A 12,617-nucleotide genomic window follows, 5' to 3' on the forward strand; every position below is an offset into this window, starting at 1 on the left:
GGTTTGGCTCCCTCGCTGGATAAGAGTGGAAAATAAGATGGATTTTGAATTGCTGTCGTTAAGCGCTGCAGAGCCTGCGAGAGCCGGGCTCCTGCGGACAAAATAAATACGAGGTGTGTTTTAGGATGGTTTTTGGGGCGTTGGTGTGCTGTCGTGCGGCTTCGTTGTTTTGACACCGCTATTCCTCCCCCCTTTCAGGGAAACGGGGGACATTTGAATCCAACTGACTCTCAGTCCTGGCTGTGTGCAGTTGGTCCAGGTTTCTTCTCCAAGTCACATCTTGAGTTAGTATCTTAAAAATTCTTGGTTGACAGCCTGATGTTTTATTTCAGCTTCCAAACTACTGCTCTGATCTTTTTCAATTTTATCGTAAATATAAGAAATGCCTATATTTTAAACTTTGTAGAAACTTTGTGGTCCAGCAGAGCTTCATTGTCGTGTGGCTTTTTATTCGTTTCACTGTTCCTTTCTGTTTGTGAGGTGAAATTTGGATTTTTACTTGAACAGTGCTAAGATATTAGTGCAACATACAGATAATTTTTCCTTAGTATATAACATCAGAAGGTTTTATCCCCTTTTATAACTGAATTACTTCTGCAGTTGCTAGTGGACTCTAGACTTCTCATTTTGTGCTGGTGGCAATGAAATGTGTGCACACAGAGGGGTCCTGCTTGCTTCAAGTCTGTCAGTATCTTTCAGTGCCCTTTAAAGTTAATCCTCACCAAAGCCCGACTTGGAGGCTGTTCTGAGAGCAGCAAGAGTGTGCAGCTGAGTTGATATTTTTAATTTTTTTTCCTCCCCTGTGCTTCATATTTGCTTCTGCGCTTCTCTTGTGTAACTGGCGCTGTGTGTCCTCTGGCAGGGCTCTCCCTGGAATTGCAGTGCTGGGGCGTGGGTAACATGAGTGCAGTGGGGACAATGAAACTCCCTGTTTGGTTTGCTCAAAGTGTTTGTAAACACCCGCGCGGTGTTGGGGTGTCCGTGTGCAATGGATGGTGTTTTACAGCTTCCCCTCTTCGAGTGGAATAAATATGCTGCATCCACACCTCCTTGCATTTGTTTTTTCTGTGTTTTTTCCTTCCTTCCCCTTTACTACTGACTCAAAGGGGAAGAACAACAGTGCACACAGGCGTTGCCTTTGGTTGGTCTTTTTTTAACATTTTTGTTTCCTGGAATGGCGTTTTCCTCTTTATTTTACAAGCGAGGGAACAGATAATCTAATAGAGGGTTTCCCATATTGGCTGTAAAAGGAGAAGTTTTATAGCACTGATTTTGTTAGCCTGGTATAGAAGGCACTGGATATGAAGTGATAATTTGAAACTGTAGCCTGGGAATTGTTCTGGGAAATACTGCTGTAGAAGTTGGTGAGAACAAGCAAGGAATCCATGGCTGGTGATGTCGCATTTAAGTAAGACAATTTTTGTGATGCCCCTCTTTCTTTATCCTGTTTTCATCTTTCTGTATGTATATATCTTGAACAAAACAAGCATAAATAGCAATACATATTTATATATATTTCAATATTTATTACATTTGTTGGATTTAGAAATACTTGTGACAATGCATGCTAGCATTTTCAAGCTGTATTATACTATATCAGGAGGTAGATTAAAAATATACCACAGAAATCTACACTGTATTAATCAGATTAAATTTTGCCTTTCAGCAACTGAAATACAGACACATAAGAAGGGACCAAAAGCTGAAAATCACTCAATCTTTGCTGTGAAAAAACTCAGATGAGCTAGGGGATCCTTCCTCTTGTCCTGCAAAGACTTAAATGCAGTGTATGTGTTTACTCTGATTCAAGAATTCTCTGAAATGCCAGCTGCTGGAAGCAAAGAGAATATCCCAGGAAGGCAGCACTAAATATTTCCTCAGGTCTTTTACTTTTTTTCCCCATTTCTTACTAGTGTCCAGTGTTTGAAGGGAAATTCAGGGTTCGGTGGTCTCATGGTCATATTCTGTAGAGTTTTCTTGCATTTTAGTCCTGTTCCTCATGAAATTGAGTATGATGCCAATTACTGGCTTCTTAGTCAAGCCAGAAATCACACCCTTGCAAATTGGTTTTATGAGTATCACCCGTGTGCCCTGAACTGTGTTAAATTGCCCATCCCAGAACTGTTGCTGCCCTGGGATGTTTGGGTGTCACCCAACCTCATGTACAGGGGAACCCAAAGACTGGTGAGATGAGAGGAACTGGGAAGAGCCAGAGCTGAGCCAGCCTTGCTGACTTTTAAGCTTAACTTTCCTCTTTGCTCCAGAGATGAGCTAGGAGAGGACAGGGATTTCTGTAGCCTGGAGTTGAGATCTGGTGAAAGAGCTGAAGTTCCTGAAGCAAGAGATGGATGGCTGAAGGTGGCTCTCCAGGGAGCAACTGAGCAGTCACTTTCCAAACCGGCAAGGGGAGAAAGGCATCTGCAAGCAAACAACCCCCATTTGTCACCCTGCTGTGAAAGAGCTTTTCTCTGTTGACTGATCTGTGCTGTACTTCCCATCTTCCCAGACCCAGCTGCAGGTGGTAGGTGTTGCTCACAGCCTGAGCTGGAGTGTGGTGGCTCTCTAATGCGAGCTGTGGAGAGCTCCTGGCTTCAGCTCTGGAGCTGTCTCTGTTTGGTCCTTGCTGGGACAGCCAAGCTGGCATCCATCAACTGGCAAACTGAGACACTTGCTCTAAGTTTTGTGGTGTATTCACAGCTGGGTTTTTTGTGGGTGGTATAGGTTTATTGGCCTCTTCTTATTTTTACATAAAATAGCCAAACAAGGAGTTACAATAGCTGGGAAATAGATTGATTCCATTTCTCATTTTAAGGCTTATTGCCTTTTTTTCTAAGGACAGGACCAGCAGTTTGAGTGCAAGCCTTGCTCTGTGTGAGTACAGAAGGAGGAATGGGGAATGTGCTAGGTGCTAGTTCATGCATGTTGTCAAATAACCACCCAGGCAGTGAGAAAGTAAGAGAGATTCATTTCAGCTGTGTGGCTGGCATGGCAGGAGTGTGGAAAGTAGCACAAGATGGGCATACCTTGCAGTAATGAAGCTGTTTAGGTACTGATGCTTGTATGGATGTTTGCAAAACTTTGGAACAGGAGACTTAGGAGTCAGTAAAATAATTTTCTATATTACAGATGGGTTTCTGACACCAAAAACATTGGCCCAGTTGGAGAGGTCTTGGCGCAGAGACACTCAGCAACAGCTCTGCTTTGGCTGGAGGACAGATGAGATGACCTGAGGCAGTGTTTTGATTGACTTTCTAGTTTCCACAATTTCATTTTGCAGCAAGTCATTTAGCTTCCTGCTCCCTCCCAGTGCTTCTGTCAATAACTAACTAAATTCTCATTTTATTTTTAATGGCTCTTACAGTGGGAAAGAAGTAATCTGTCATGTTTGTCATATAAACCTGATTGGCCTGTGCATAAATAATGAATTTAAAGTGAGGGGAGGGAAGGGGTTGAGTCAAATATTCCTCAGGTGCTAATATGTTGAAATAATTAGGGCAGAACAAGGATCAGCTTGTCCCTTAAAATCACTGTCAGCTTTTAAACAGAGTCAAGACCACATTGAAGTCTGCTGCTGTTGCAGTAGTTTCGTGACTAATCTACGCTATTAAACATTGGCCCTGCATAAGGTATTGGTGAGATTTGTGTTGTAATGTCATTTGATTTCACCTTGCATAGATAAAAATAATTAGAGAGCTTTGTTGCTTTGAGCTGAGGAGAGATATTTAGGCTGTGAACAGCTTGAGACTCACACGCCATTTATCATCTTGCCTCTCCTGGAGTTACTGCTCTCACTACACTGCAGAGGTACACTCTTCCCTAATATACTTAAGGCAAAATTTAAACCTATTTAAAACCTATTTAACCTAGCTATTAGTTTCCTGAGAAAATTAGGGAATACCTGTACAAACAGAGGAGAAAACCTTCAGTAAGGTCTCACAAATCTGCTGCCTTTTTAAACATCACAGGATACCCTGTTTATTTTCTTTCCTTTTAGCAGAAATACTGTCTTTTAAGCACTGCTGAACTAAAAGTTAACTGTAACCTTTAAGTATCTGAATAGTGTTTTCTTTTAGACCTTGAAAAGAGTAATGAGAAAAGGGAAGAGAGAAGAGGAAGGGGAGGAAAGGCTGTACCGGCATGAAAAAAGATGAGCTTGTGCATGGTTTCTTGAAAGACTGTATCCTGCAGGCTGAATTTAAAAGAGGAAAAAAAAAAAAAAAAAGGTGTTAGAGTTGCCAAAGTACAGAAGTTGAGCAGTGCTTGGGTTACTGTGTCCTGCTAAAGATGTCCTCCACAGAGAGAGGGACTTCATGCAGGGCCTCAGCAGCCCAACCCACTGCTGCACTGTGCTCCTTCTCCTCTGCAATGAAGGTTCCCAAAACTAAATTCTGCTTTTTCAATTAAGCAAAATCTCAGTTACTCAAAGGGCAGCATGTGTGCATTTAAAGTGGGAGTATTTCTTGATATAAATCCAGGCTGTTGTTTGCAAAAGAGAATTGTCATGGAACTACCATCCTGTAGGCTGGTGCTGAGCCTTGATGCCAATTTTTTTGGAACAGGGCAGAAAATGAATCCGACTGCATATGAGAGTCTCGCATCCCCCACAGTAACAATCATTTGCATGTGCTTTCCTGAGTGTTTTGGACCAAAATCCTTGCAGCCAAAAAAAACCAAAGAGAGCTTCTATTGCTTTGGCAGGAAGGATTACCCTGTTACCTGGCTCTGGAAGGATGGGACCCCTGTCCAGAGTAATCAAGCAGTTAAGAATAGAATATTTTCTATTCTAAATATTGTTGGAATATTGGAAGTTGAAAGGGATCTACAAGGATCATCTAGTCCAGCTGCCTGAAAAATTCAGGGCTGACCATAAACATGTTGTTAAGGGCATTGTCCAAATGTCTCTTGAACACTGACAGGCTGGGGTATCAACCCTCTCTCTAGGAAGCCTGTTGTAGTGTTTTGCCATGCTCTTGGTATAGAAATACTTCCTCATGTCCAGTCTGAACCTCCTCTGGTGCAGTTTTGAACCATTCCTATGCATCCTATCACTGGATACCAGGGGAAAGAGATCAGCACCTCTCTCTCCACTTTCATTCCTCAGGGAGCTGCAGGGAGCAACGAGGTCACCCCTTTTCTCCACACCAGACAAGCCCAAAGCCTTTGCTGCACTTCATAGTGCTCTTGCAGCCCTGATGAAGCTGTGTGGGGTTGTACAGGATGTTTCACTACTCAGTGGGACGTTGCTAAAGAGACAGCACCAGCTCCATGGGACTGCTAATGTTCTTGTTCCCACCTGCTTTCTCCCTGCTTGTTTTCCATCTGCCTGAACCTCTTGCTCAAGTGCAGCCACCCCAGCTGCACTTTTAGGAGCTTGGATACTCCCAGGCTACAGATAATTCTGAGGACTAGGTATAAATGCAGACTCTTAGCTGAAGAAGATGTGATGCCTGTAGGAAACAGATATTAAAGGTGCTGAGTAGAAGAATTTGTGTCTGGTTAGAAGATCACCCTACCTCTGCTCTTACCTGAGACAGGTGAAACTTTAAGCACAGGAGCTTGTCAAACCTTCCTGTCTTTTCAGTGGTCATTCTTTTGCTCCAAATAGTCATTTATCCATAAATATGAGTGTGATGAGAGATCCAGAAAAATCTGTGCTCCAGAAAAATCCCAGATCCATGCTTGGGATGTAGACCATTAGTTGAGACATGAACACCAGCATTCAGATTTACAACCAAAGAACAACTTAAAGGGATTGCCAGGATTAGAAAAGAGATTTTGGGTTTGCTATGTTGCAAAAAATGCTTTCAATAATGAAAAGCGGACTTGAAAAATAATCATTAGCACTTTTCTGTGATTTAAATTTCATTGCCTGAACTCAGAGAAATGGAAAATAGATCAGTCAAGGCTTTTCATCTAACAAGTTTTTAAAGAAAGCCTGATTTGTGTCTAATTAGTGAGAATTTCTTCATGGTGCTTCTAGGACCTAAAGCATGGTGTTTTCATGACAGCTGTGGCTGCATGGGGATATTTACTGAAGATAACACCCTTACTTGAAAATGTAGTGAGACAGCCTTGTATAACCTGATTTGACATCAAGAAATCCACTATGGCATCTCCATACTGTGTGCTCTTATTTTCCTGTTGCTTTCTGATGGTAGAAGGGAGTTGTAAATTCCATCTTCTCCAACACTGGAGATTGAAACTTTATTATAATACCAACTGAACTTGATTAACTGAGAGAGGGGACAACTGCCACTTAAAAAAATAATTATTTTTCTATTGTTCTTGCATTACATCTATTAATGCAAATACCTGAAAAGTAAATGTAGGCTTGAAAAATCTTTCCTGGCTCATTTGGTATCCCTGCTAGTCCTCTGGAGACATCAGACTATTCCACCCTGTGACGAGTAATCTCTAGACACGAGAATCAGATAGCCTGAAATTGTGGTGGGGGTGTCAGCTTATTTTGGCATATTGAGAAGAAGGTTGAGAGAAGTAACATTAGCCTTTTTATTCTTGCATCCCCCCCCTGAAGTTCATGGTACAGCATGTCCTGTGGAGAAAAGGTATAAATTCATATAAACCTGTGGTAATGAGTTTAATTAAACCCCAGCAAAGACTGGAGAAATCTCTAGCTTTCACAAAAAGGTAAGGGCAGGTTTGGGGTGTCCCTGTATCTATGGACTGCTGAGGACCTCAGAATAGTTAAGTATCTGGTTCACTGGAGATACAGCAGCAAGTTTAACCTGTGTGATAATGGCTTTGGGCTCTGCTGTTCTTCTCTGTAATCCCTTTTTCTGTGGCATAATTACAGAAAGTGCTGTTACTCTGAAGGGGGTGTTTTAACACAGTTTGCAGCTAATTCCATTTTTTTCTGTCTAGAATATACTCAAGTGCAGTGATTATCTGCACCATTGCAATTACTCCAGCCTTGTTGGCAATAGCTGTCTCCTGCCTGTAGCCAACAGAAGATTGTGGCACCCTCTGATTTCTCACATATAAAAATCCTCACTGTAAATATTTGCTCTTTGTGTTAGGTGGTTATGGGGGGATTTTTTAACAATGTTGGGTCTATTGAAAAAACCAAACATGTAAAGACTGCGTCAGAGCTGCATGTACCAGCAGCTTGAAACTGTAGAAGCAGAGTCGGTGCCTGATTTCTCTATTGCATTTGTCCTTGTTCTGAACAATTTGTTCCTTCTAAAAAGGGAACTGTGCCCATTCCCTTCAAGTCAGCAGTATTCACATTCCTAAAATGTGGTAGTAGCATTTTGCTTGGATTGATGTGTTTGTGGACACATAGAAACCCCCCAGATAAACACAGGTTTCTGTTAACTCTTTAATTTCAGCAGGCAAACAGGAGTCTAAAGTTGAACTCTTTAACTCCAGGATAATGGATTTCTGCTCGACTTATTTGGGAGAAGGAGGCATGAACATAGGACTCAGATGGAAATTGCTGTGTGGGATCTGTAGGAATGAAGTCTCATCTTGTGTTGTGACCTGCTGTCAGCATGCCCATAGCACCTTGTGCAGGGATGTAGTGCATGTTCAGTGCAGAAACAATCAGTGTCTTTTAGCAGTTGTTAGCTCCAAATTCTGTCTTTTGCCTACTACCCAAAACTGGAAAATAAACTTAAATATATCCATATCGTGATCCTGAGTATGATTCTCAGTATTTCCATTATGTTTGTAAATGACTTTTGCAAATGTAGAGTGTTTCCCTCTTCTAGGAAATATTTTTTCCTTTTATTTTAAGTAGCAGTTCTGTTGTCACAATTCTGCAGGAAAGCTGTGTCTTGGTGCACTTGCACTTAGCTATGCAGGTCACTGGTCCCTATGTGTCACTAGGAAGCACCAGCAAAATGGTCTTGAAAAGCATGGCTTGTGAGAAGTGTCTGCTGGGTCACATTGGACATCCCTGTGCTGGAGATGCTTGAGATTGCCCTGTCCTGTGCCATAATACATGGTTGTTATGGACCACTCCTGAATTTTCTACTGCAGATGTGAATGTAGTATGGGGAACTTGTAAAGCTCTTTCTCAAGCTGCTGTCTGGCCTTTGTGCGTGCTTCCATCATGAGTAACTTCACCTTGCTCATTGTGAATGTTCAGTCTTTTGTCAAGGACTGTCACATATATATTAGTGTTGTCTCTAATCTATTGTGCCTCTGGATTGGGAAACTGCTTGAATAAGTCAGTCTTAAAATTAATCTTTTTTGTTAGGTTAACTTTTTGGGATAGTGTCCTCGGGCTGATTCATTTTCCAGCCATGTGGGTGGTTAGCTGGTATTTAATAATAATAAATAAAGGCACGTTTAAAACAAATCCCCCCTAGTTTAGAATTCGCAACTGAAGAAATTCAAAATAAATTGAGTATTGATTTGCACAATGAAATAACCAAGGAAAACATTCATTGTGGGCTGAAGCTAATTCTGTTAGAGTAAAGGAGGCTGATTGTGAAATAAATATTAAATAAAGTATCTCATTAAGTTCCGCAGTTTTGCAAAAGCTGTTGCCACAGGGAGGAAGAACCTGGCGTGAATGATTGTTTGTTTACTGCAGCTGTCAGTCATTGCGGGGGTGAGTGTGTTGCATCAATTTGTGGAGTAGCCACTAGTAACCAGGTCATTCTGCTTAAATGTCAGGCTTCTTGCTGGAAAATGTGTGAAGCTACATAAAAATTCTTTCCATCATCTTAGCACATCTCTCACAATATTTCTCATTTTGCTTGATGACATCAGTTTTTGGAGATACAGAGGAAGGTTTTAAAAATATCTCCTGGGCAATGCTGGGTGATGCTTAGCTAATGAATTTATTGATGTCTGTCTGATACTCCGGAGGGTTGGTCCATTTCTCGTTCTTCCTCTGATGCACTTTTTGAGTCATTAATCTCTTTATGACTGCTCCTGTATTGTGTGTATAGATTGGGTTTTATTATCCATGATAAGGTCTTTGGGATAGAACTTCTCTCTGTTAGTCCCCACTTTCTACAGTGAAAAATCTGCAGTTCTGTGCAGTCTGTAGGTGTTACTGTAATGTGAGTAACCAGTGCTGTAACTTGGGTGGGAATAGCCATTAGTGGTTTTGGGGAAAGACAGTCTCCTTAATTTCATTGCAAATCAATTTATATAATTCACAGTTTCCTCTAGTAATTACATATTTTGTACTTTGAAGGCAAGACAATTGAATTCTGCATCTCTCTTGTGTTTATTGGCAAGTTCCTTCTAAACTTTCTGTTTCTTGGTTGCCTTGATGCATAAAATCAAGATAACCTCAGAGGGATGCCTTGAATATTCACCAATTATTTATTGTATGCCACTGAAGAAAAGTGTTGCCAGCAATGCTAATGAACTTTATTACTCAGCCCCTCTGCTGCACATTGATTGGTATTTCAAAGATCTGCAGTCTCCACAGTGAGCTCGAGCAAATTCTTGACTGGACTTAGCCTGTAGATGACACTAATAACTTTGATTTATGTGGGGCTTTCCCTTTGGAAGAGCTCCAAAGAATTTTATAAACTGCAATGCAAGCCATAGTGTAAATATTGCCTTAGCAGCCACCAGCTATCAGAGGGTGCTGTGTGATGGATATCGCAGTGCAGCTGGCAGCTGGATGTGAGGGGATAGCAAGGAGGAAAAGGAATTCTGCAAGTGTTGGAGATGACATAGGGAGAGAATTAAGAAAAGAAGCAGGCACTACCTGAATTCTGATTTTTATCTTTGATGTGACCAATTCGTAGAGATCAAGGGACTCTCATGTGGAACACGGCATTTTTGTCACAGCCTCATGGTGCTGTGATACTGGTTCAGTTCAAGTCGAGCAGAAAGAGCCTTGCTAGCAACCAGGGTTTTCTTTCCATGCCGTGAAAAAAACCATGTGTGTTTCTGGATGTCTTAATTAAGATACTGGGGTGCAACAATGTGATTTCAGTGGTTCTTCAGGCTGGTGTGGTTGGCTCTGTGATGTCCTCTCTTGCAGAGGCAAAAAGCACAGTTGCTTGGAGTTTGCCGTGTATATGATCCAAAAGACTTGAAAGCATACCCTCTTACTCTTAAGCTGATGTCCCATTAACCCTAAATCCTTTTAGAAAGCGTAAATAATTTTGCAAAGATGTTGGATTAGAATTTGCTGCGTTCAGTTGGGTTTGTTCACTGAATGGTGGAGCCTTGGCTCCTCCCCTGAATCATAGGTGCCCAAGTTGTGTTGTCTAAATAACATTGTTGTTGTTTTAGGTCCCAGACACCATCACTGGAGAGAGATAGCAGAGTCAGAAGTGGGTCATCTTGGTTAATTCCTCAAAGGTGGGTGAGAAAAAACAGTGCCACCCTGTACAATGTGATCTGCCAGACCAGTTAGGGTTTTAGTGAAACTAGGCACAGGGCTCAAGGTGTCAGATCACTCATTAGTAAAGGGGTGGTTCAGCTTTTGTGTCCCATGCAGGAGCATCTCTTTTAGAAAGGTTTCGAGCACTTTCCACTCTGGTAGCTGAGTGCTGCAGCTTCAAGGGCTCAGAAGCAGTAGACAGAGGCCCAGAAACTGGATAGCACAAATGAGTTGCTAGACTTGGAAGCTATGATTGGAACTGTTGGAGAAGAAATGCATAAGTGTGCAGTGTGGCTGCTAAGTGTGCTCTTGGTTGACAGGCATCAGTGTCCTAAACCACCAGGCAGCTGTAGCCAAACAAAAAATGGCAAGACCAGAAGTCAGCCCAATAGTGACAGGGTGGATGCTGATTCTGGCCTCATCCCAGCCACCTGGGGATCAAAAGAATTGCATAAATTATATTGTTCTTTGTAATTTTGCCAAAACACTCTCCTTCAATAACTTTTAGGTCTGTTGGCCAGGTTAGATGATAGCAAAAGCTTGTTTTCCTTAGAAAACAGGGCTAAAGTGTGTGTAATGCTTTGAGGAGCAGGAAGCTTGTTGAATTCGGATGCTTGTTTGGCAGTGCTTGTCCAAAGCTTGCCTGGCATGGAGAAGAGGTTGCACTGTATCATGTTTAGGCTTGGTCTGGGCAAATGAGTATTTCTGTTGGAGCACCTAATGGAGACCTCAGCAGTCAACAGAGCACAGTTTGTGGCTTGGCTTTCTGCCTGGCTATAGGCTTACACCAATCTTCACAACAAGAACAAAATGTGAAGTGTAATTATAGCCTGATGGATGAATTTATATTTTTGGTATATTCTGTTTCTGGGACTATTTTAATGCCTCAGTGTCCAAGATTCTGGTCTTTCTAGATATTTAGTACTGTATTTTCCTAGGCCATACCTTTATATATATATATATAGATAGATAACAGTCAATGAGAGCATTAATGTTTAATTCAGTACATTTTTCAGTTTTAGGATCCCATTCATCCATATTGCTGTAATCGATTCCTCCTGGAAATGCTGTGGTAATTAGAGGAGAGAATGATTTGCAAGCAGTACTGTGACATGTGTAACCAACCTGTCTTGTTTAGAGCCTTTCATTATCTTAGCTTATGACTATAATTGTGTACCATCTCAAGGAGGAGTGTGAACTTTTCATTTGCATGTTAATGGCACTTTGTCTGGGAAGGTGCTACAGGGATTCCAGCAGTGCTATGCGGAAAAAATAACGTGTCCAGTAAGCAAATAATTTTGATGGTTAGTGGTTCAGACATTGCTAATAAATAAGGGTCTTTTTTTCTTCTGATGTAGCAAATGCATCTTTCAAATGGGCAAGGCAATTGGTATGGTTTAGGAAGAGAATTGTTACGGAGAACTCCTTCCTGTAATCGGCATCTGTCTCTTCTTAGGAAAGAAGAAAGTGCTCATTACTTGTGTACCCTTTTGAAAGGGAGAGTGTATTAATTGAGTCTTAATATGTGTTGTGATACACAGAGATACATTGGCATGAGCTGTGTGCTGAAACTCATTGGCTTTCTCATGTGCAAGGGATGTGAACCTTGTTTGGCATTTCAGGGCTTTGTCCCAGGCTCTGACATTTTGTTCTCCAACTTCTAGTTTTAAAAAGGAACATACGTGACTTTATCCTAAGCCTGAAGTGGGTTCCAGTGTGCCTCAGTGTGTGATTGAGGTTGCTTGTCCTCTTGCAAAGAACAGGCTCATAATGGCTATTTTGGTGTTCCTGGGAAAGTAGACTCTCCATCACACTTCTGCTTTTGTGTGGGAAGGGCTCCCTCTGAATAGTCACAGAAATCCCTGTAAATATCAAAAATGCATCTTGTGTCACATTTCAAATCCTTCATAATTCCCTACTCTCCTGCTGTTTGCAAGAAACCTGAGCCACATGCTTTCATCTCACCATCACCTCTCAGCCTGATGGATCCAGTAGGAATTGCTATTCTCTGTAGGTCAGACCTGGAGGAAAATGGGTAACATGGGTGTAACAGCTTAACATTTCCATTTAGGAACAGTTGGATAAGCCTCAAGAGGGGAAACCTGCTGCTTTACATTAAGAGTGACCACTCAAGCAAGATTTCTTCTGCCTCCTGCCACTGTGTGTTGCTGCAGCATCCCGTGGTCCATCGCTGCATCCTGAGTAACTGTCAATGGCAAAATGCGCTTTCCACCTGGCAGAGCTCAGTGCTTTCTGATGGGTGACTACAGGTTATGATCAGTAACAGGTAGGGAAA

At 41.7% G+C, this 12,617-nt stretch overlaps 1 protein-coding gene across 1 annotated transcript in view; it reads left to right on the top strand.

Annotated features, from left to right (window-relative positions):
- Nucleotides 1-12,617, top strand: part of RAB30 (RAB30, member RAS oncogene family) — a 41,922-nt gene that overhangs the window by 480 nt on the left and 28,825 nt on the right. The window lies entirely within an intron of this gene.

The sequence above is a fragment of the Corvus brachyrhynchos genome, unplaced genomic scaffold (genome assembly GCF_000691975.1).
Source record: "Corvus brachyrhynchos isolate BGI_N302 unplaced genomic scaffold, ASM69197v1 scaffold44, whole genome shotgun sequence".
Lineage (NCBI taxonomy): Eukaryota > Metazoa > Chordata > Aves > Passeriformes > Corvidae > Corvus > Corvus brachyrhynchos.